This window comes from Macrobrachium nipponense, chromosome 14 (assembly GCF_015104395.2).
Source record: "Macrobrachium nipponense isolate FS-2020 chromosome 14, ASM1510439v2, whole genome shotgun sequence".
In the NCBI taxonomy this organism is placed as follows: Eukaryota; Metazoa; Arthropoda; class Malacostraca; order Decapoda; family Palaemonidae; genus Macrobrachium; species Macrobrachium nipponense.
In genome coordinates this window covers 5119522-5141742 of record NC_087207.1, presented here as the reverse complement: position 1 = coordinate 5141742, position 22221 = coordinate 5119522, and the positions used below count along the sequence as shown (strand labels likewise).

Sequence of the window (22221 nt, the reverse complement as noted above, 5' to 3'; positions counted from 1 at the left end):
GGAACGACGGAGTCTATGGCTAAGTATATATCTGACAGGGAAGTTGAATGTACAAAACAGATGTTTTCAGGCTTCATCAAGCTAAAAAAAGGCAATAGACAGCTACAAAGAGTCAAACTTCCAGAAACTGTATATCCTTAGGTCACAAACAATCGAATTTGCCCTGAAAAAGAGCTCCGAATAAGAGATTCAAAGAAGAATAGAAGTAGTACACAGAAATCGTGCTCTGCTGTATTCATAGTGATCAGGAAACTACCAAAGTCGATCCTCTGGTAAACGGCCAAAGCAATCGTAAGTAATCATCGAAATCAGGTCTATAGTAACAGCTTGTTTCCCATATTGGACGCACTACTGACTGCTGTATTACTTTACTAGCTGGGCTTCAAATCTTCTTTGAATCTCCTATTCAGAGCTTTTTCAACGCCGATAAGATCATTCGTGACCTACGGATATACAATTTCTTAAAGTCTGACTCTTTGTAGAAGTCTATGGCCTTTTTCAGCTCATTGAAACCTGAAAACATCTGTTTTTCGGCGAAAACTGATCTATTATTACACGGTTCACATTGCTCAGTAGTCATTTTTCTTGCTGTCACTGATATGCCTGAGGCAGTAAACAAGGGTTCGCGCATGCAGAATTCACAGCCGTACCAATATCTATCGCAATCAGGATGCGGCTACCATACAAATATCTAGTTCGGATATATATACCATAGCTTAAAGTTCATGTATTCTGAAAATAGTGAAATATTAAAGGGAGAGAATGCAGAGTAAGAGATCAAGGTTACTGTAGGCCTTTCAGAGGGGGGAGGGGGTACTAGCAGGAAACACCGCAGTGGATCTATCGTCATCACGTGGATCAGCCTTATTCTCTCAATATTTAATTGGTGAAACAAGAATACAATTATATACATATTTAAGCATACCATTCAAAAGATTGAAGTTTCGTCAACATAATGTGATATGTGTATGAAAGTGCCATACAAACTAAAATAAGCATGTGAGCTCTTCGTAAAATATGTTTTCAAGGCAGTTTTGAAATCCAATATGGTGGCAACCACCTGAGGTGCCATTTGTAAGCGCAGCGGATCCAACATCTTTCCCAGCCTTCCCCGCACTCATTTGAACAATGTTAACGTATATATGTAATGTTTATTGATCTTACTCAAGATATGATATTGTTAAGATACAATAAAGTTTGTTCATACTTACCTGGCAGATATATATATAGCTGTATTCTCTGAAGTCCGACAGAATTTCTAAAAACTTACGACACTCGTAGTGGGAGTAGGGTGGGTAGTACCCATTCCCGCCGCTGGGAGGCGGGTATCAGGAACCATTCCGATTTTCTATCAGATTTCTATCTCCACTGTCTCCTGAGGGGAGGTGGGTGGGTACTTAAAATATATATATCTGCCAGGTAAGTATGAACAAACTTTATTGTATCTTAACAATATCATTTTGTTCATGAAACTTACCTGTCAGATATATATATAGCTGAATCCCACCACCTTTGGGCGGTGGGAGAGGACAGAATAGGATTTTAGGGAAACATGAAATTTTCATTATTAAAATGAAGTTTTATTGTATACTTACCGAACAATTATAGAGCCGTGATCCACGAGCGGCAGGATACTAAATTCAAATTTAGCGCGTCGGCGTCGCCAACACTGGTGGTGATGACGTCATCTCCCTCCACTCGCGGGAGAACCAGGTACAACTGCCCAGGTGAATCCAATTCTTTCTGCCCGTCCGTCCACCTAAGGGGTAGGAGGGTGGGTATATAATCATAATTGTTCGGTAAGTATACAATAAAAAAACTTCATTTTAATAATGAAAATTTCATTTTTATTGTAGTGTCCTTACCGAACAATTATAGAGCTGATTACACATTTATGGAAGGTGGGATTCAGTGGACCACTAGTATTTTTAAAATGGTTACATTTATTGCAATACCAGTAAACACTCAAGGTGTCTGTTGTACCTTACCTTGTAAGAGAGCTACAGCAGACTGTTACTGCCTCTGGTTCGGTGCTCTTCTTACTATTGTAGAGGAATTGGAATTTGACCAAAGTTGAGCCTCTACAGGAGTGGAATCCTTCCGTAGTTCAAGCGAGTCAAGGCTGACTGACGGAGGATAGTAACAACAAAGATTGCCCTTGCCCTTGCCCTGGGCTAAGACCAGAAATTCAATCATACAAAACATTTGTCACCAACACCAGATTTAAAAACATATATACCCAACCATTGTAAAATCTGACCTAACAGACTGGTGAGTATCCCAGGTACTCAGTACCCCCACTTCCCTTGAACTCGACAACCTATTCAAGGTGAAAAGTTAGCATAGAGGTGACGGACCCTGTGCCGTTTCTCCCAACACCATGCCAGAAAACCGCCACCGGACCTAACGTTTTACAATTCTCGAAAACCGTTTCTATCTCTTTGAGATAATGACTCGCAAAAACCGAATTCGTCTCCAGAACGCTCTGAAGAATCGAAGCTAAAGATAAATTCTTTCTGAATGCTAAAGAAGTTGCCACTGCTCTAACCTCGTGAACTTTAACTCTCAGAACGGAAAGATTGTCGTTCTCGGACTGCGAGTGAGCTTCCCTGATAAGCTCTCTAATAAAGAACGATATAGCATTCTTAGAAAGAGGACGAGAGGGATTTTGAACCGAGGTCCAGAGCTTAGAAGATTGTCCTCTAATACCCTTAGTGGCAAACAGATACTGCTTAATAGCCCTGACTGGACATAAGAGCCTTTCCTCCTCCTCATGTCCAACCAAATCAGATAAGTTCCTTACCACAAAACTCCTCGGCCAAGGATTAGAAGGATTCTCATTTTTGGCTAGAAAGGTCAAAGATACCGAAAATACAGCATTGCCTTGAGAGAAACCGACTCTTTTGTCTATAGCGTGCAATTCGCTGACACGCTTAGCAGAAGCTAGTGCAATAAGAAAGAGTGCCTTCTTAGTCAAGTTCCTGAGTGAAGCCGACTTCAAAGGCTCAAACGGTGGCCCACATGAGGAACTTAAGCACTACATCTAAGTTCCAAGCCACTGTATCTTGCGGGAGCTTAGTGGTTTCGAAAGACCTAATGAGGTCCGACAGATCTGAATTGGAGGAAATATCCAAACCTCGATGTCGAAAAACCGAAGAGAGCATGGCTCTATATCCTCTGATCGTCGAAGGAGCCAGTTTCTTATAGTTCCTAAGAAATAGAAGAAAATCTGCTATTTCTGTTAAAGAGGTCGCAGAAGTAGAGACTTTAGCACTTCTACACCACTCTCTGAAGATTCTCCACTTCCCTTGATAGAGTTTGTTAGAAGACTCTCTCCTACAACGAGCGATAGCTTCTGCAGCCTCTTCTTGAAAATCCTTTCGCTCTGACAAGATTCCGGACAGTCTGAACCCTGTCAGAGCTAGAGCGGACAAGTTTTGGTGGAACCTCTTGAAGTGAGGTTGTTTGAGAAGCCACTTCTCTGGAGGAAGAAGTCTGGGGAAGTCTACTAACAACTGGAGAAGGTCCGGGAACCACTCTTTCCTGGGCCAAAAGGGAGCGATTAACGTTAGCGTTACATTGCTGTGCGCATGAACTTGTTCAGCACTCTCTTATTAGACGAACGGAGGGAATGCATAAGCTTCCAGACCCGACCGCAATCCAACAGCATTGCGTCCACCGACCAAGCTAGAGGATCTGGGACTGGCGAACAAAAGAGAGGAAGACGGTTGTTCCTTGATGTCGCGAACAGGTCTATTGACGGTCGTCCCCAAAGGCGCCAAAGTCTCTGACAAATCTTGTTGTCCAAAGTCCACTCCAGAGGTAACACTTGCTGTTGACGACTTAACTCGTCCGCCAGGACGTTCATCTTTCCCGAACAAATCTCGGGACTAGCTGAACCTTCCGCTTCGTTTGACCACAGGAGGAGATCCTTGGCTACTTCGTACAGAGAGAAAGACTGAGTCCCCCCCTGTTTCCGCACGTACGAGAGAGCCGTGGAGTTGTCGGAATGCACTGCCACTACTCGACCTTCTACTAAGCTCCGAAACTGTCTGAGCCCCAAGAAAATTGCTAAACAGTTCCTTTACATTTATGTGGAACTTCTTCTCCTTCTCCGACCAAGCTCCTGAAGTCCGTTGATTTCCAGTAGGGCTCCCCAACCTGTGTTCGATGCGTCGGAAAAGAACTGTAGGTTCGGGGAGGATGGGTCGTAAATCTAACCCTTCTTCCAACCTTGCTCGAGAGAGCCACCACCTTAGGTCCTCTTTTATTTGATCTGTGACAGGAAAGGTAATCGAGTCTGGTTGTGTCTTCCTGCACCAAGAGGCTCTCAGGAAAAACTGCAGAGGTCTCATGTGCAGTCTTTCCCAAACGTCACAAATTTCTCCACTGACGTCAATTTGCCCAGGAGCCTCCATCCCAATGATTGGCAGAACTTACCTTTTTGTCCAAGAACTCCTGAACTGTCTCCAGACAGCCTTGAACCCTCTTCGGGGACAGAAAAGCCCGAAAAACTTGAGCATTCAGAATCATCCCAAATAAAGGATGCTCTGAGATGGAACCAACTGGGACTTCTGTTTGTGACCAGAATTCCTAACTTTCTGGCAAGATCCAGAGTTGTTCCAAGGTCCCTTCATGCACCGACTCTCTGATTCCGACCGGAGAAGCCAATCGTCCAGATAGAGGGAGATTCTTACTCCTAATATGTGCAGCCAGCTTCCTATCGGGGATAGAACCCTGGTGAAAACTTGAGGAGCGGTCGCTAGTCCGAAGCAAAGCGCCCGAAACTGAAACACCTTGCCTTCGAACATGAACCTCAGGTACTTCCGAGATTCGCGATGTATCGGAATGTGAAAATAAGCGTCTTGCATGTCCAGAGAGACCATCCAATCCCCCTGTCTGATGGACTCCAGAACCGACCGAGTGGTCTCCATATGAAATTTGTTTTCTGGACATGCAAGTTCAGGGCGCTCACATCCAAAACCGGCCTCCAGCCCCCTAGATGACTTGGGAACTACAAAAAAGGCGATTGTAAAAGCCTGGAGGAAAATCCCCTTCTATCTGTTCTACGTCGCTTCTTTGAGAACAAGCGCTTCCACTTCTGCGGCTAGCGCCAGAAATTTGTCTGAGCCCGGAGAGTATGCCTGGAATGGAATTGGCACAGGTGAGAGCGAGGGAGGTGAAACGAGAGGAATACGATAGCCGAACTTGAGTACTTGCACTACCCAGGCTTCTGCTCCTCTGTTTTTCCCATTCCTCCCAAAACAGCGCCAGCCTGGCTCCCACTGGTGCATGAAGAACCGAGCTTTCATTTGGAAGGTTTGTTAACCTTGGGCCGAGGCCTTTAGACTGAGGTCGCAAATTCGACTTCGGCCGAAAGAAGCGCTTGGGTTTTCTCCCTCGAAAGGCGCTTGGGTCAGAGGAGAAACCGAAGGAAACCAGTCTCCACAGGAGCTTTAGGTCTCTTAGTAGACTGTGCCAGGTAAATCCGAAGTAGATTTCTTATCTAGCGCAGACGAAATTGGACAAACACTACATCGTCTGGAAAGAGGTTATCTTTCACAAAAGGAGCAAACAAGAGAGCAGACTTCTGTTGGGACGTAACCCTTTTAGAAGCAAAGGAGCACCAAGTTGCCTTTTCTTAAGGGTACCAAAGGCGATGAGCGAAGCTAACTCATCACATCCATTTCCCTAATGGGAATTTGTCCGCACAGGGGACAGAACACCAATCCAATCCTCCGCTCTAACTCCTGAGAAAGAGAAGGACAGTCTTCGATCTTGGCCGCTAAAGCGCCAATAGTCCAATCAAGGAAGCTAAAGACTTCCAAAAGTTTAAATTGATTCTTTACAACGTGGTCCAACTCAGGCGCTGTAAAGAAAACTTTCGCTGCGGCAAAAGCAGATATTCTAGAGAGTCGATTAAACTGGAGAAGTCTCCCTGGGAGGAGGCAGAAACTCCCAGAGAAGGAGCTTCCCAGTTACATAAAACCTACCTCTACGAACAACTTAGAGGAGGGTAAGCAAAAAGAGCCTTCCCTAAGTCTCTTTTTTCATAGACATCCATTTCTCCGTCTCTTTCAACGAATGTCTAACCGCTTTAGATAGAACAAGTTTTGGGAGGAGAGGGTCTGAAGTTTTCCTCCTCATCAAAAAAGTCGAAGTTGGGAGCGCGGGGCCGCTTTCTCAAAATAATCTGGATAAGATACCAGAAGAAATCTAAGGAGACGTGAATAACACGAGAGGTGATGTGAATCCTCCCTCCTCTACTTCTTCTTCATTCTCCGATACCGCCGAAGAAGTAGACGGAACTACAAACGGATCTGAAGGTTTCGAACCACCCTTGGACTCATTCATCCAGTTGGTTAACATCTCTAAACTGCTTGCGCAAAGGCGCCAGAGACGAATCAAAAACAGTTAACGTAGGCTTGGAAGAGCCTAAATGTTCAGCAGGAGGCGGAAAAACTACTTGCGCCTCGCTCGGAGCCGCCGAAATTCGAGGCGAAACAGGCGCATCAGGCGTAACAGACGAAAAAGCGCCTAAAGAAACACCCTTAGAACTGCTAGCTACAGCGCTAAAACCACAATCTCTACTAGTAGATGGAGCGAAAAAGGCACAGATTGAGGCGACGAACGAGCCGCTAATGGCCGCAGCGCAACCCTACTCTCAGGCTCCTTATACCGCTTGACTGGAGGAGGCGAAGAATCGGCGCCTGAACGCCTCTTTAAGGGACGCGAAACGGGCGAATCTCGCCAAGAGCGCCGCGCGACCGGAGACGATCGCTTGAATCATTCGAAAGGCGTCTGACCGCAACACCTTTCCAACGCTTAACCGAGCCCTGTTGAGGCGCAACAGGCTCAACAAGAGAGGCGCCTGTCTGTGGGCAAATCCCGATCGACTCCCTTGGACTTCCGGTATGTCTTCTCCCGGTGCGGGGGAGCTGGACAGTGACCTTTGTCTAGGAGACGTGTCAGGACAGACAGACGCACCTCAACTACACTCTTACCTGAAGCCGCTTCTCCAAAAATGTCTTAACTGAATTACCAAGTTGCAAAACCGTATTCGCTAGTACCGAAAATTTCTGATCTAGCCTCGATTCCAGATCTGGCAATGGTGTCGGAAGAAACTACACGGGAAGCCGGAGAAGCGGGATTAGTAGGAGGAATAGGAGGTGTAGTTAAAGGAGACATAACAATTTGAGGAGAAACAGAAGGAACAGAAGCATCGCAAGACGAAGCGGAGCTAAGTCTACTTTCCCTAAGCGCTGCTTTTCTAATTCTGTCTTTAGCTAATTTCTCCGAGTATGAACAAAAAACTAAAAAAACTTCATTGAGAATCAGTCCAATCACTACACTCGTTACATGGTTCGATCTGCTGAACAAACCTGTCCCCTACACTAACACATTTAGTGTGAGAATCATATTCTCTAACTTGGATAATCTAGTTTTAACATCCTGAGATGCAAAACCTAACTCCCGACGGACTAGAATCCGACATGGCAACGCCTAAATAAAGAGCAAAATAACAACAACAAACAAAAAAGAGTACTTCACCAATTCCGAAGATCAATTTCACAAGAAAAAAAGCGAAGCAAAGTCATCCAACCGCACCGACCACCCGATGTTCACCGACGCCGCAGGAAAAGAATTGGATTCACCTGGGCAGTTGTACCTGGTTCTCCCGCGAGTGGAGGGAGATGACGTCATCACCACCAGTGTTGGCGACGCCGACGCGCTAAATTTGAATTTAGTATCCTGCCGCTCGTGGAAATCACGGCTCTATAATTGTTCGGTAAGACACTACAATAAAAATATAAATGTATATGATTGACATCTTGGTTCCTTACCTGTTAGCATAGCTGACTTCGTGATTACTGTCACCCAAGCCTGCATCTGCTTCACTAGAGTTACCAACAAGGTAGTGTAGTTGGTGCGCTCTAGATGATCTGTCAACGGGGACGAGACCACAATGTGACTAGACCATGACCATACTTCTGAGGGCAACGAGGCAAAACCACCACCTAAGTTAGCCTAACAAAATACTCCCACATACAAAAGGCTAAAAGAAGGGAAGACCGCATTCGGCGGCCGACCCTACAACCATAAACATTACAATTATTAAAAAACTCACCTACCCTTTTCTATGGGAAAGGATGAGTGCTACCTCCTGCCCCCAAAATAGTGTCTGTGGCGACGTATGGCCCAAGAGAGTAACAGTTTTCATACGTCGTTCTCACCTCCCGTAGGTAGTGCGAGGCGAACACTGAGTTACTCCTCCAAAAAGTGGCACTTAAAATGTCTTTGAGGGCCATATTCTTCTGAAAGGCTATCGAGGTCGAAATAGCCCTTACCTCGTGAGCGTTAACTCTTAACAGCCTAAAGTCACTGTCTTTGCAAGATGAGTTCGCCTCCTTTATGGTGTTCCTTAAAAAGAATGCCAGTGCATTCTTGGACATGGGCATATTTGGTCTCTTGACCGAACACCATAAGTTCTCCACAGAACCTCTACAATCCTTTGTTCTCCGAAGATATTCTCTAAGAGCCCTCACAGGACACAGGACTTTCTGGCTCTTGACCAATGATCTCTGCCATACCCTTGATCTCGAATGTTTTAGGCCAAGGATTGGAAGGGTTTTCATTCTTAGCCAGAAATGACATACCCAAAGAGCAGACCGCATTATGCCCTTTGAAGCCGACGTGTTTACTAATAGCCTGTATCTCGCTAACTCTCTTCGCCGTCGCCAGAGCAGTTAGGAATACAGTTTTCTTCGTCAAATCTCGCAAAGATGCAGTGTAAAGAGGTTCAAAGCGACTTGACATTAAAAACTTGAGGACCACGTCTAGGTTCCACAAAGGTAACTTTGGTAGCGGCACCTTGGTGGTCTCAAAAGATCTCAATAGATCATGGAGATCCTTGTTATTAGCAAGGTCTAGACCTCTATGGCAAAAAACCACAGATAAGACACTTCTGTAGCCCTTAATGGTTGACACTGCAAGCTTCAAATCTCGTCTAAGATAAAGTAGGAAGTCAGCGATCTGGCTCACAGAGGTCGTGGTAGAGGAAACTCCTTTCTTCCTACACCAGCTCCTAAAAGCTGCCCACTTCGATTGGTACACCGCGATTGATGAAGGTCTCCTCGCGGTGGCGATAGCTTTAGCCACAGGTTTCGAAAAACCTCTCGCTCTGGCCAACTTCTGGATAGTCTGAACGCAGTCAGACTCAGAGCGGAGAGGTTTTTGTGGTACCTCTCGAAGTGGGAATGTTTGAGTAGATCTCTCCTTAAAGGAAGAGATCTCGGAAAATCCACCAGGTAGGACATCACCTCTGTGAACCAGTCCGCTGCGGGCGAAAAGGGGGCGATTAACGTCAACCTCGTCCCTCCGAAGCTGCGAACCTTTTATCTCATCACTTCCCCCAGAATCTTGAAGGGGAAATGCGTAGAGATCTAGACTCGTCCATCCCTAAGGGCGCCTACTGCTACTGCTCCCTGATCGAGAAACCGGGGAGCAGTAAAGAGGAAGTCTCTCCGTTCTTGAGGTTGCAAAAATGTCCACCAAAGGACATCCCCAAAGACCCACAGCTCCTGGCATACGTCCTGATTGAGGGTCCACTCTGTCGGCAGCAACTGTCCTTGTCGACTGAGGAGATCCGCACGGACGTTCTCGACTTCGGCAATGAACCTTGTCAAGATCGTGATCTCTCTCGCCTTCGCCCAAAGCAGAATCTCTTTCGCTAGAGCGAACAGGGAGCGAGAGTGTGTTCCTCCTTGTTTTTTCAAGTATGCCAGGGCTGTGGTGTTGTGCGAGTTGACTTGGACTACTCGACGGGAGACTTTTGTCCTGAAAGAACTGGAGCGCTAACTGAACAGCTGCCAAGCTCTTTGAAGTTGATATGCCAGGCTACCTGTTTCCCCTCTCCAGGTGCCTGACACTTCCTCCCCCCTAGTGTTGCTCCCACCCCGTGGATGACGCATCGGAGAACAACACTAGGTCGGGGTTCCGAAGCTTGAGGATATGCCCTCTGACAGCTTCCAACGGATCGAGCCACCATCTTAGATGGCTCTTTACCTCTTCTGAGATGGTTAAAATCATGTCGAAGTTGTACCTTGCCTGTCCAGCTGTCGACAGGAAGAACTGAAGAGGTCGGAGGTGTAGCCTCCCCAGGGAAACAAAACTTCTCCAGCGAGGAAATGGTCCCCAGCAGACTCATCCATTCCCTCACCGAGCATGAATCCTTCCCTAGAAAGGCTGACACTTTTTCTATGCCTTGTTGCTGACGTTCCTGGGATGGAAAAGCCCGGAAAAGCCACTGAATCCATCTGAATCCCCAGATACACGATGGACTGTGTTGGGGTCAGATGTGACTTTCGAAGTTCACCAGAAGTCCCAGGGACGCAGCTAAAGACAGAGTCGTTTGCAGGTCTTCAGGGCACCGGGTCTGCGAAAGAGGCTCGTATGAGCCAGTCGTCAGAAGAGCGAAGATCCTGTATGTTGGAAAGATGGAGCCACCTCGCCACATTCTTCATTAAGATGGTGAACACAAATGGGGCCATACTCAGTCCGAAACAAAGAGCCCTGAACTGAAAGACCTTTCCTTTCAGGACGAACCGAAGGTACTTCATAGACTGGGGATGTATCGGGACGTGAAAGTAGGCGTCCTGAAGATCGAGTGATACCATCCAATCTCCAGGTCTTAAGGCCCCCTGAACTGACTGAGGTGTCTCCATCTTGAACTTCTGCTTCTCTATAAAGAGGTTCAGACGACTTACGTCCAAGACCGGCCGCCACCCTCCCGAGTGTTTCGGAACTAGAAACAATCTGTTGTAAAATCCTGGCGTTGCCAGGTCTAAGACCTGTTCCACTGCTCGCATTCTCGCGCATTCTGCTCGAGCGGTCAAAAAGTATCTTCTGTTTTTTCTCGAGGATACGACGGGACAAGTCCCTGGGAGTGGAAGTCAGAGGGGGAGGCTTTACGAAAGGGATCTTGTACCCCTTTTCTATGATGTTGAGAGACCAGGTGTCCGCCTCTCTTTCTCTCCAGGCTTCTCCAAACAACTGCAGCCTGGCTCCTACCGGTGACTGAAGGAAGGATCTCTCACTTCTTGCCCCTAGACTTAGCCGGGGCTCTAACTCTAGGAAGACTCCTTCCTCGGGGTAAAGATCTAGCGGAAGTCCCTCCACGAAAGGGCTTCTGCTTTCTAGTAGATTGGACTCCTGAAGACGTGGAAGGGCCAGCAGGACGTCTCGACGACTGAGCCAAAAGGTCTTGAGTGGCTTTTTCCTGAAGACTTACTGCCAGATCCTTCACCATAGCCTGGGGGAAGAGATGACTCGAAAAAGGCGCATACAAAAGTTCTGCCCTCTGTGAGGGAGAGACAGACTTAGCCGCAAAATTGCAATAAAGCGATCTTTTCTTCAACACGCCTGCTGAAAAATGAGAGGCTAACTCCTCTGAGCCATCCCTGACGGCCTTGTCCATGCATGACAATACACTGGACAGCTCCCCCAAGCTGATCGAATCTGGCTTACGAGACTGGTTGTCTAACACTCCGAGACACCAGTCTAAGAAGTTGAAGACTTCCAAGGACCTGAAAAGGCCCTTCAAAAGATGATCTAGTTCCGAAGTCGTCCACGACACTTTCGCTGAAGCTAAAAGAGATCTCCTTGAGGCATCCACAACGCTGGCGAAATCTCCTTGCGCTGAAGTAGGAACCTTCAATCCTAACTCTTCGCCGGTTTCATACCACATCCCTGCCTTACCGCTAAGTCTAGACGGAGGCAGGGCGAAAGTGGTCCTTCCCTGTGCTTTCCTAGACTCCATCCAGGTGTTAACCTTACGGAAAGCCCTCTTGGTAGACAATGACGTCTTCATTTTCACAAAACCCGGCGTCTTGCTTGCTTTCGACGACGAAAACTGCGAGGGAGGAGAAGGAGGGGCAGAAGGAAGGAAGGTATCCCCGAACGAATCACGGAGCAGCCGAGCCAATACTTGGTAGTCTGAAGAAGCCGACGTCGAAGGCTGTTCTCCGTCAACATCCTCAGAAGAACAGCTTAATTCCCCTTCTTCCTTACCAGAGTGAAACCCCGAAGGAAGAGGCAAAAGTCCTTTCGCTCCAAGTCTCATGTCAGAACGATGACGAGAAGAAGAGGGGAGCGGACCCTAAACAGAATCCTTAACAGTCACAGGGTCAGAAATCAAAACTTGAGGAGAACGTGAAGTTGTAAGAAGACGTGAAGCATCAGCAAAAGACTCGGGAACAGCGTCCGAGTGAGAGCGAACTTCCACATTCACGTCCAAAGTGCTCTTACGACTATGTCTACCAGCGTCCAGCGGAGCGTCCATCCTAGCGTCCCTCCGAGCGTCCAACGAAGTGTCCAAACCAGCGTCCATCTGAGCGTCCAGCGAAGCGTCTAAAGAAGCGTCGAGCGGAGCGTCTCTCCTTAACGTCCCGCGAAGCGTCCCTACGAACGTCCCGTGAAGCGTCCCTACGAACGTCCCGCGAAGAAACAGGGCCTGCCACCTGACGACCGTCCCGTTGAGCGTCGACACGAGCAGGTCGAAGAGGAGCAGAACGTACTGAAGTCCGTCCGACAGGAACTACATCGTCGCCAGCAAAATCGTCGAGGTCGGAATGCCGAACGTCCTCTCGCCGAGAAGAGAGGGGAGCGCGATGAAACCTCTCTCTCTCATGACGTCTACCGCCACCTCTAGACGAACACTGGGGAGAAGAACGAAGTCTAGAGGGCGAAACACCAGGAGACGGGGAAGAAAGAGGAGAAGGCGGAGAAGACTGTCTTGTTCTCTTGATCGGAAGTCTGTCGTCCTTCTTGCGACGAGGAACCGTCTCCTTCTGCTTAAGTAAAGCGTCCAGTTGCCGTTGCATAGCAAGGATTATCTCAGTCTGAGAAGTCTTCTTACGAGGAGAAGAGCTGTGCCTGTGAGAAGGCGAGGGGCGAGGGGACGCCTTCTTCCTTCTCCCAGGAACAGCCTTGGCTCTAGAGCGTCTTGATCTTGAAATGTCCTCTTCAAAGGCCGCGAATCCGGACGAGATTCCCACCCCTTGCGCGGGGAGGACACGTCGGAAGACGAGAAACAATACTTCAGGATGCGTGCTCAAGCACGCTCCTTAGCAGCCTGGGAAGCGTCTACAGGGACTGCTGAAGGGACGTCAGATCGGTGGGGGATCCCCGTAACCCTCCTTCGGCCTTCGACATGCCCTCTCCTGAGTCCTGGGAGTCCGGCAGAGGGTCCCACAGCCTAGAGGCGCTATAGGGACCGATCTGACGCCCCCTCCACTTCACTAGGGTCACTATCACTGCACTTAGCACTTTGCCTGTTTTCAAGGGCAAGAACTTTAGATTCAAGCGTTTTCAATGAATCCAAAATAAGCGAAAGGGCATTACCCTCCGCAGACACCACTTGAGGGCCCGAAGGCAACACTACGGGGTTAGGAGTCACAAAATCTAAAGGAGGGTTAGAAGGGGATACATTAATACCCTGTGCTACCCGATTTACTCCTGGAGGAAGACCTCCTGATCCTGTCACGCTCTAATTTATTAACGTAGGATTCATACGTCTTCCATTGCACATCACTCAAACTTTCGCACTCAGTGCAGCGAAAATCATACCTACAAACTTGTCCCCTACAACCTTTACACACTGTGTGAGGATCAACCAAGGCCTTTGGTAGCCTCACCTTGCATTCATCTTTCATACACACCCTGGCACTAGCCGAACTAGACCCAGACATATTTAAGGAAAAAACCAAGCCAAAATCAAAACAATCCAAAGTCACATATGCCAAGCTATCGATCCAATAACAAAAAACCAAAAAGTCAAGAGGATACTCAAGCCAATGATAAGTTTTCCAAAATCCTGAGGCGGAGGTGCTGTAAACAGTTGTTTACAACACCGGCAACAGAAGAAATCTGATAGAAAATGGGAATGGTTCCTGATACCCGCCTCCCAGCGGCGGGAATGGGTACTAACCACCCTACTCCCACTACGTGTGTCATAAGTTTTTAGAAATTCTGTCGGACTTCAGAGAATACAGCTATATATATATCCGCCAGGTAAGTTTCATGAACAAATGCAGTTGTAATCAGCACAATAAAACATTTTGTTGCCTATATTAGTGAAAGTATGAAACTTCTTATTCCCGGGGTCATGGTTTGAACTGAAATTCATTTTTACCTTGTAATTGGTGGTTTTATCCTTACTGCCATCACAACTGAAACTCCACAGTGCTAATTTGATTATAATTATACATGTTTTTGGTCTTAACCCCTTACAAGATTAACCCGAGATATATCGTTATCAGTGTGGCTAAAAATTCTGGACTTACCACGAGATATTCTCGTTGAAAAGCTAAACGTGAATATTGGGCTAATACGAGATTTCTCGTGGCTCAGTATTGTTACAGCAGGCTTCTCCGAGATATCTCGTCCTATATCATAACGTTTGGAAGTGGTATTTGCTGCTGGAAGTCGTGAGTTACCAACGATAATTTTCTGTATTTTTTCGCGCAGACGACGCGTCATTAGTAGCACTTCAGCTGCCATCTTTGACCTTTGTTTTTTTTTGTTTTTTGCATATTTTTGCCTAATTAGGTAAGTTTGGTTGCATTATTTGTCATCATAGACTGATTATATGTTATATTATTGATTCATCGTGTTGCTGTTGTGTCTTGTTAGCTAACCCCATGAGTATTTTGTGGTATATAGAGTAACCGGTGATCTTGAGAGGTTCTTCGTTCGTTTGTACGTTATTTTTATATCGTATTTTCGCCAGTTCTAAGTAAATTTGGTTGTTTATTTGTCATCTAAGACTGTTTATATGTTATATTATTGACTTATCATGATGATTTCGTGTCGTTTGTTTGTCTCTTGACCATTTTGTGATACGTCAAGTATAATTTTTTCCAAGGATTTTTTTTTTTCCTTTTTTTACGATGAGTACGCCCTATTTTACTAGCTCTCCAGTGGTGACTTTTAGAATCTTCTGTATTTCTTCATTTTCACGTTTTAGGTAAGTTTCATTGTTCTTTTTTTTTTATTTTAGACTGTTTATATGATATATTGTCGAGTAATTTGTTAGTATCTTGACTATTTATTTATTATTCTAGCCTTTTATTTATTTTTTATTTTAGCCCAGTTATGGCAAATTACCATGACAACAGTGATACTGAGGAATCATTTACAGAGCTTGAAAGTTCTGGCTCAGAAGACGACGATTCAAGCTTGGATGATTCCAGTGACGATGACAGCGATACCAATACAGATACAGATACAGTAATGGATGAAACACAATGGAGGAGAATCGCAGATTCTACTGCCCCTCCACCCCTCGATTTCCATTCACAGGAACAACAGGTCTCAATATCCCAGGGATATTGAAAGTATGTCGCCTTTAGATTTTTTCCATGTATTTTTGATGATGAACTGATTGAACTTATTTGCACTGAAACCAATAGATTTGCTGAGCAATGCAATGCAGACCCAAATACGTGGCATCCTGTAACTCCACCTGAACTCAGAGTTTTCTTAGCACTAAATACTTTGAAAGGAATTGTGAAGAAGCCAGAAGAATCCTTGTATTGGTCTAAAAATCCACTTCTTAGAACCCCAATTTTTGCTGAAACTATGCCTTTCAAAAGATACAAGAAAATCAGGCAGTACCTGCATTTTTCTGATAATGAAGCATACGATGCAAATTCGCATCCTAATCCAAAACTGAATAAGATATATCTATTTATGTGCACTTACAAAATAAATTTAGAACTGTCTACACCCCCACAAAGAGATATTTCAATTGATGAGAGTCTCTTGCTATATAAAGGAAGATTGGGTATGGGTACAATATATCCCATTGAAGAGATCAAGATTCGGCATAAAGTTCTTTATGTTATGTGAAGCGAGTACGGATAGTGTGGAGTTTTTTGATTTATGTAGGTAAAGGAACACAATTCGACCAGGATTTCAATGAATTGCCTAAATCCTCACAGGTTGTAATGACTTTACTGAAACCTCTTTTGAATAAAGGCTATTGCCTTACAATAGACAATTATTACACCAGTCCTGAGTTAGTGGATATTCTAGTAAAATGTAGAACAGATTGCTATGGCACTGTTAGAATAAATCGAAAAGACCTGCCAGTTTCATTGAAAACTGAAAGTTGAAGAAGGGGGAAATGTCTGCTTATCGTAGAGGTAAAGTTATGGCCATGAGATGGAAGAGGATAAAAAAGATGTTGGTTCTACTCTCCACAGTTCACAATAGTGATGAATTGTTTAAATTGCGAGTAGGAGAGGTACGCAAAAGAAGCCCAAAGTTGTAGTAGACTATAACCACACAATGGTGGTGTGGATAAGTTGGATCAAAAACTTGGCAAATTATCCTGTTCCCAGGAAAAGAACAAAAAAAATATTACAAAAAAGTTTTCTTCCATCATCTAGATCTAGCCCTTTGGAATGCATATCAGTGTTTCAAGATGAGTAATGAAAATTGCTGTTCATCTCTCAAATTCAGGTTGGAAATAATTGCATTCAACTCTGAAGAAGTATCATGCTGAAATCCCTCAAACAAGACCAGGTAGACCATCTATTTCAGCGAATCCTACCCGCTATTCAGGAAGGCATTTTCCAATTGACATTCCTCTTACCCCCAAAAAGAAATTTCCTACAAGGCAATGTGTTGTTGCTCTAAGAAAAGGGATAATAATGGAAAACCGATCAGACGAGAGTCTCGCTACATGTGTGAGATATGTGAAGTTATCTGTGTATAACCCCCTGCTTCAAATCATACCATACAAAATGATTGGGAAATACACTGGTTTATGTGAAGTGAATTTTTTTTTTTTTTTTTTTTTACCCAAATGAAGAGAAATATATGATTTTGTTTATTCTAATGGTGAATTTTTTTTTTTATTCAAATGAAATGAAAAAATACTTTTGTTTATCAAAAAATGAAGTGGAAAAATAAAAAGTTATCAAGCATCAATATGATTTTATTCAATTCCTATTATCAAAATACTAAAACAAAGCATACGAGATATCTCGTGATAGAATAAAATGATTATAATTTATACGAGATAACTCGTTATTGGCCATAAAAAGGTCTCAAGTGGAGTTTCTAAAAATACCAACTTTTACATAAAATAATCACCATTTTCTGTTGAAATCAAATTAGAATAGAGTCTAAACAAGTTATATTTTAATTTAATTCAATAAAACAATTAGATTCTTTTTGAAACATTATGTTGAAAAAATAAGTCTTTGAAGGGGTTAATTCACTCCAAATTGCACTTGAACTACGTTGCTGTTCCTGGTTCCTAAGTGTGTAGTACTCCACAAACACGAGTACACGGTTTATGAGGTGCAAAGCTTTATTCCCATAATTGTTTAATTTAATCATTATTTAGTTTAACTTTACTTTGTTACTTCAAAATGTTTATTTAATGCATGTCTATTATCCCTTTTTTGCAACCAAACTAATCCCAAAAAATTACAGATTTCTAAAGTAGATACAAGCAGACGGCAAAATGACTCATCGTTGCCAATTTAGTGGAGCTTCACACATACACCGATGCATTTACAAACTGTTTCCAAATTCTAGTTGTCATGGTACTGCAATAATGATAAAATTGCTCTAATACGTATATGTACTAAAAATAATTACAATTATTTCACTTATTTCCCCGGTTATGTGTAGCTTATACCCAGTTTGGAGGGTAAACACATACCAATTGGCAACACTGATAAACAATTGAAGAGTGCGAACAATGCTGTAGGTACCGTTCACAAACAAAACTGTTGATATTTGAGTCAGGAATCTAGTTACTTTTTGAACAACGAATATTTTCAAATTAATAATCATAAATATGGTAAACAACCGACTGGACTGACCAACTCACTGACTACAGCATTTGTGGCCACCCTCCAAAAAAGTACTTTAACACGTCCTGACACCGGAGATGGTCATCAGTCATGAGTTGTTGGTGGTGATAGCACAAGCTCAAGACCTCTACTCTCCTTTCGACATAAGTATTTTCTCCAAAGTTAGAAATTAAGGCCACATTTTAAGATTAAACAGAGGGTAACGAAAAGTGTGGCAAACGCAGTGCACACTACCCCCATGACGCTTTCAAAATTTTTACTTACAACTAAAAATGTTTCGAAGATTAACGCCATCTCGATGTTTGCGGAGTCGCTTGTGTCAACAAACTTCCCATTTCCTGTGCTAAATCCGCACACCACTTGTACCCATAGACGCTGGGCCACTTTCATCACAACAATCGTAAACCTGACTTCCAACCAGTACTTTTTAAGGAAACTATATTTTTGGTAGAAGAAGAAGACAAAGCATGCACTAGATAATTATTTAAGTAAATAGTAAAACATCAATATTTTACATATTTATGATGATTAATTTGAAAATATTCGTTATTGAAAAAGTAACTCGATTCCGTCATGACATCTTGACTTTTGTACCTATTGTAAATGAATTACTATACTCAACTTTCTTGCAGAACAGTTTACCAGTTATTCATGCAGATTGTTATCAGCTATTCATGTAATTTTTATAATCATAATGCGCAGATATATCTATTATTTACTTTTTGGATATATGAAGATGTTTTACTGCCGGATTACTGCTAGTGTGACGCAATCACTTTCGATCCCTGGGCCTCTTGTCTGTTTTTGCACCATAAGAAATTAATGGGGCCGAATTTGCAATGACCAGAAAGTTGTTAAAAGAGGAAAGTTAGAATTGAGGAGAACATGTTTTGATTGAGAAAAATGCAAATTTATATAATAGCTAGCTTGTGAAAAATACTTGATTACAAAAAACTTGATTGACAACTAAGCAGCATACCTACTATGGGTTTCAGAGACAGTGCAAGCACGTTTTTTGGCAATATTTCTGTAACGAACACTCGTATCAGAACGAGATTTTGCTATGGTGTATTACACCCAGTGCCATAATTTATAACAGTATCGTGAATTACTAATCGTAAAGAATAACGACAACTTGTCCTTGTACCAAGAGACAAAAACTCCATTATCCAGAAATGGATACGATCACGCATAAAAAGCTCCACCTACCCTCTCCCCCCCACCTCCACCGCCACCCCTGTCCTTCTTCCTTCCTTCACCTTCCTTTCTCTCTCTCTCTCTCTCTCTCTCTCTGTTGCAAATTGGTATGTGTTCACCCTCCAAACTGGGTATAAGACTTACCCAAAGCGTGGAAATGGGTGAAATTAGCCTATGTATAGAAAGTATATATACATAAATATTAAAGCAATTTTATCATTATAGCATTACTATGACAACTAGAATTCATGGAAACAGTTTATGATAATGCATCGGTGTATGTGTGAAGCTCCACTAATGTGGCAACAATGATTTTGCCATTCTTAGCATGCAAACATTAAAGGTTACATTTATTTCTGGCATACGGTTATTAAAAAAATCAAAATACTAATATAGACTTAAATCAATCATAAGTGCTAGCAAAAAAAAAATAATAATAATAATCCACTAATCGTCATCTGCTTCGCGATGGTTTTCAGCAGCCAGATGTACAACAAGGTTAGAAACATTGGATTGTATCTACTTTAGAAATATCTGTAATTTTTTGGGGTAATTTGGTTGCAAAAGAGGGATAATAGACATGAATTAAATAAACATTTTGAAATAACAAAGTAAAGTTAAACTAAATAATGAGTAAAATAAACAATTAAGGGAATAAAACTTTGCACATCATAAACAGTGTCGTCTGCTGCTGCTTGTAACTGTGTTTATTGAGTGAGCGCTTAGGAACCAGGAACAGCAACATGGTTCAAGTGCAATGTGGAGTGAAATAAGACCAAAATGTGTATAATTACAATCAAATAAGCACTGTGGAGTTTCAGTTGTGATGGCAGTAAGGATAAAACCACCGATTACAAGGTAAAAATGAATTCAGTTCAAACCATGACCCCAGGAATAACAAGTTTCATACTTTCACTAATAAAGGCAACAAATGTTGTTTTATTGTGCTGGTTACAACTGCAATCTTGAGTAAGATCAATAAACGTTACATAGCCTAGTTATATACGTACGCTGACATTGTTCAAATGAGTGCGGACAGTCCATGATTAGACCGGCCAGCCTGACGATAGCCGCCATATTGGATTTCGGGTAGATTATAGTTCAGTTGACCGGACCGTGTAACACCATTTTGCCCGGTCCGTAATCCCTCCGCCAAGGTAAGTAGTTCTCGCAGATGACCCGCAGCCTACCAAACCCGACCCCAGCCGACCAAACCCGAACCCAACCCACAGGACCGAACCCGAACATGCATCAACATGAAAGCCGATTCTCTTCGATAATTTTTAATCTTGCCCAACTAATTCACCATGCCCAACTGAACTGTAAAGAGCTCCATTTTTTTTTTCCCTCGTTATTCTATTTGTTTTTTTTCCCATGCTTGCCCAACTAATTTGCAGGAGTTCCATTTTTTTTTTTTTATTATTCGATATTTTGACTCTTGCCCACGATAGTTTTACCCGTGCCAACATAATCTGTAGGAGATACATTTTTTTCCCCATTATTCGATATTTCTTTCCTTGCCCAACTCATCTGTATGACCTACATTTTTTTTACATTCTTCGATACATATTTTCCAGGTACTAGTTATCCGCTAGGATAACTAGTACCTGGAACGGACCATGCCCGACCTTCCTCGACCCTTTTCAGTCTGTTCCTGCTTCTCAGCCAGTTTCAGTGCTTCGTCATAACTACCATGTCTTCTTCTGCCGAGAATTTGTCGTGTTCTGCCACACGTGGCGTTCGCTGCCGCCGTTCCCGTCACGCTGGAAGACATATACATGTCAAGACGAACGATCCCTAGTTAGTTATTTAATGAAAACAAATTCCCTTGTTCAGTCATCTCGGAAAACAACCGTCCCGCCAAGAAAGAAAAAAAAAATCCTCTACCCAGAAGATTTGAACGACTCGGATTTCTCTTATTAAGTTCTATATTTCTGGACGACTAGCAACATCTCCAAGGGTAAGGTTTATCAATGTAAATGCGTTTTATTTTAATTATTTGCCAAAATTAAGCACGCCATTGTTATTTCCGCTTTTGCTGAAGTCAGGCACGCTCAACACATCCGAACATTCACGTTCGCTAGAAGTCCAGTGTTCGAAACGCAGTCCATGTGTTCGAGCAAACAACGTGGCCTTGACTTTAACCAATGTATTCTCGGAAATATTCATTTTGTTTAGTTATCAGTAAGGTATACGGGTGCCAGCCATATTTATGGACAAGTTATATTGGTTAGATATTTATAATTGTTAACTTACTACACAGGGGGTCCAGGCAGGGGGGGCGAACCCCCCCGGCCAGGTAAGGACATGCAGACTTAGTTTGGTTAGGTCGGTTCCTTTGGTTAGGTAGCAATCACTGTTAATATACTATACTGGGGGGTCCAGGGGGGCGAAGCCCCCCGGCCAGGTAAGGACGTGGAGGACTAACTATGGTTAGGTTGGTTCCTTTGGTTAGGTAGCAATCACTTAATATACTATACCTGGGGGGTCCAGGGCCAGGTAAGGGCACGCGGCCTAAGTTTGGTTAGGTTGGTTCGTTTGGTTACGATCACCGGAGCTCCTACAGTTTAGTTGGAACAGGAGCTCCTACAGTTTAGTTGGAACGGGAGCTCATACAGTTTAGTTGGCCACTGGTTTTTTTTGCTTGGGTTTCGTGGTTTTTAGTGTTCATTGCCGTCGTTTGGTTAGCCTAACACAACGGGGGACGGGACCTCCTACATTTTTGTTGGTACGTGAGCTCCTACAGTTTACTTGGCAACGGGTTTCGTCTGCTAGGGTTTTGTTGTTTTTCGTGTTCATTGTCGTCATCTGGGTTTCCCCCCACCCAAAAACCCCGGTTTCCCAATTGGCTCCCCCCCCTTACCGTTTTTCATTTACTTCGCACTTTGTACTCCCCCAGCCCAAAAACCCCGGGTTCCCAAAAGGGTCCCCCCATTTATCGGTTTTTATAGGTTTGCGGGGTTTTGTTTTTTTTAAACCGGGCGGGCCGCCAAAACAAAGCGTCCGCCATCTTGTTTGTATTGCTCCGCCGATTCCATAGCAGACGAAACCCGTGGTCAACTGAACTGTAAGCGCTCCTGGATTTCAAAACTGCCTTGAAAACATATTTGACGAAGAGTGTCACATGCTTATT

The 22221-nt window shown here is 43.8% G+C and overlaps 1 protein-coding gene across 3 annotated transcripts in view; it reads right to left on the bottom strand.

The window, feature by feature from the left end:
* LOC135226347 (pre-mRNA-splicing factor CWC22 homolog) overlaps positions 1–22221 on the bottom strand; it is a 79692-nt gene that overhangs the window by 56545 nt on the left and 926 nt on the right. Inside the window, exon 1 of one of the 3 annotated variants that reach the window (XM_064265778.1) lies at positions 20632–20648. The exons of the other annotated variants lie outside the window; for them this stretch is intronic. The gene's annotated coding sequence lies outside the window, so the exon portion shown is untranslated. Of the gene's footprint in view, positions 1–20631; positions 20649–22221 lie in introns of those variants that run through there. 3 annotated transcript variants of the gene reach the window in all.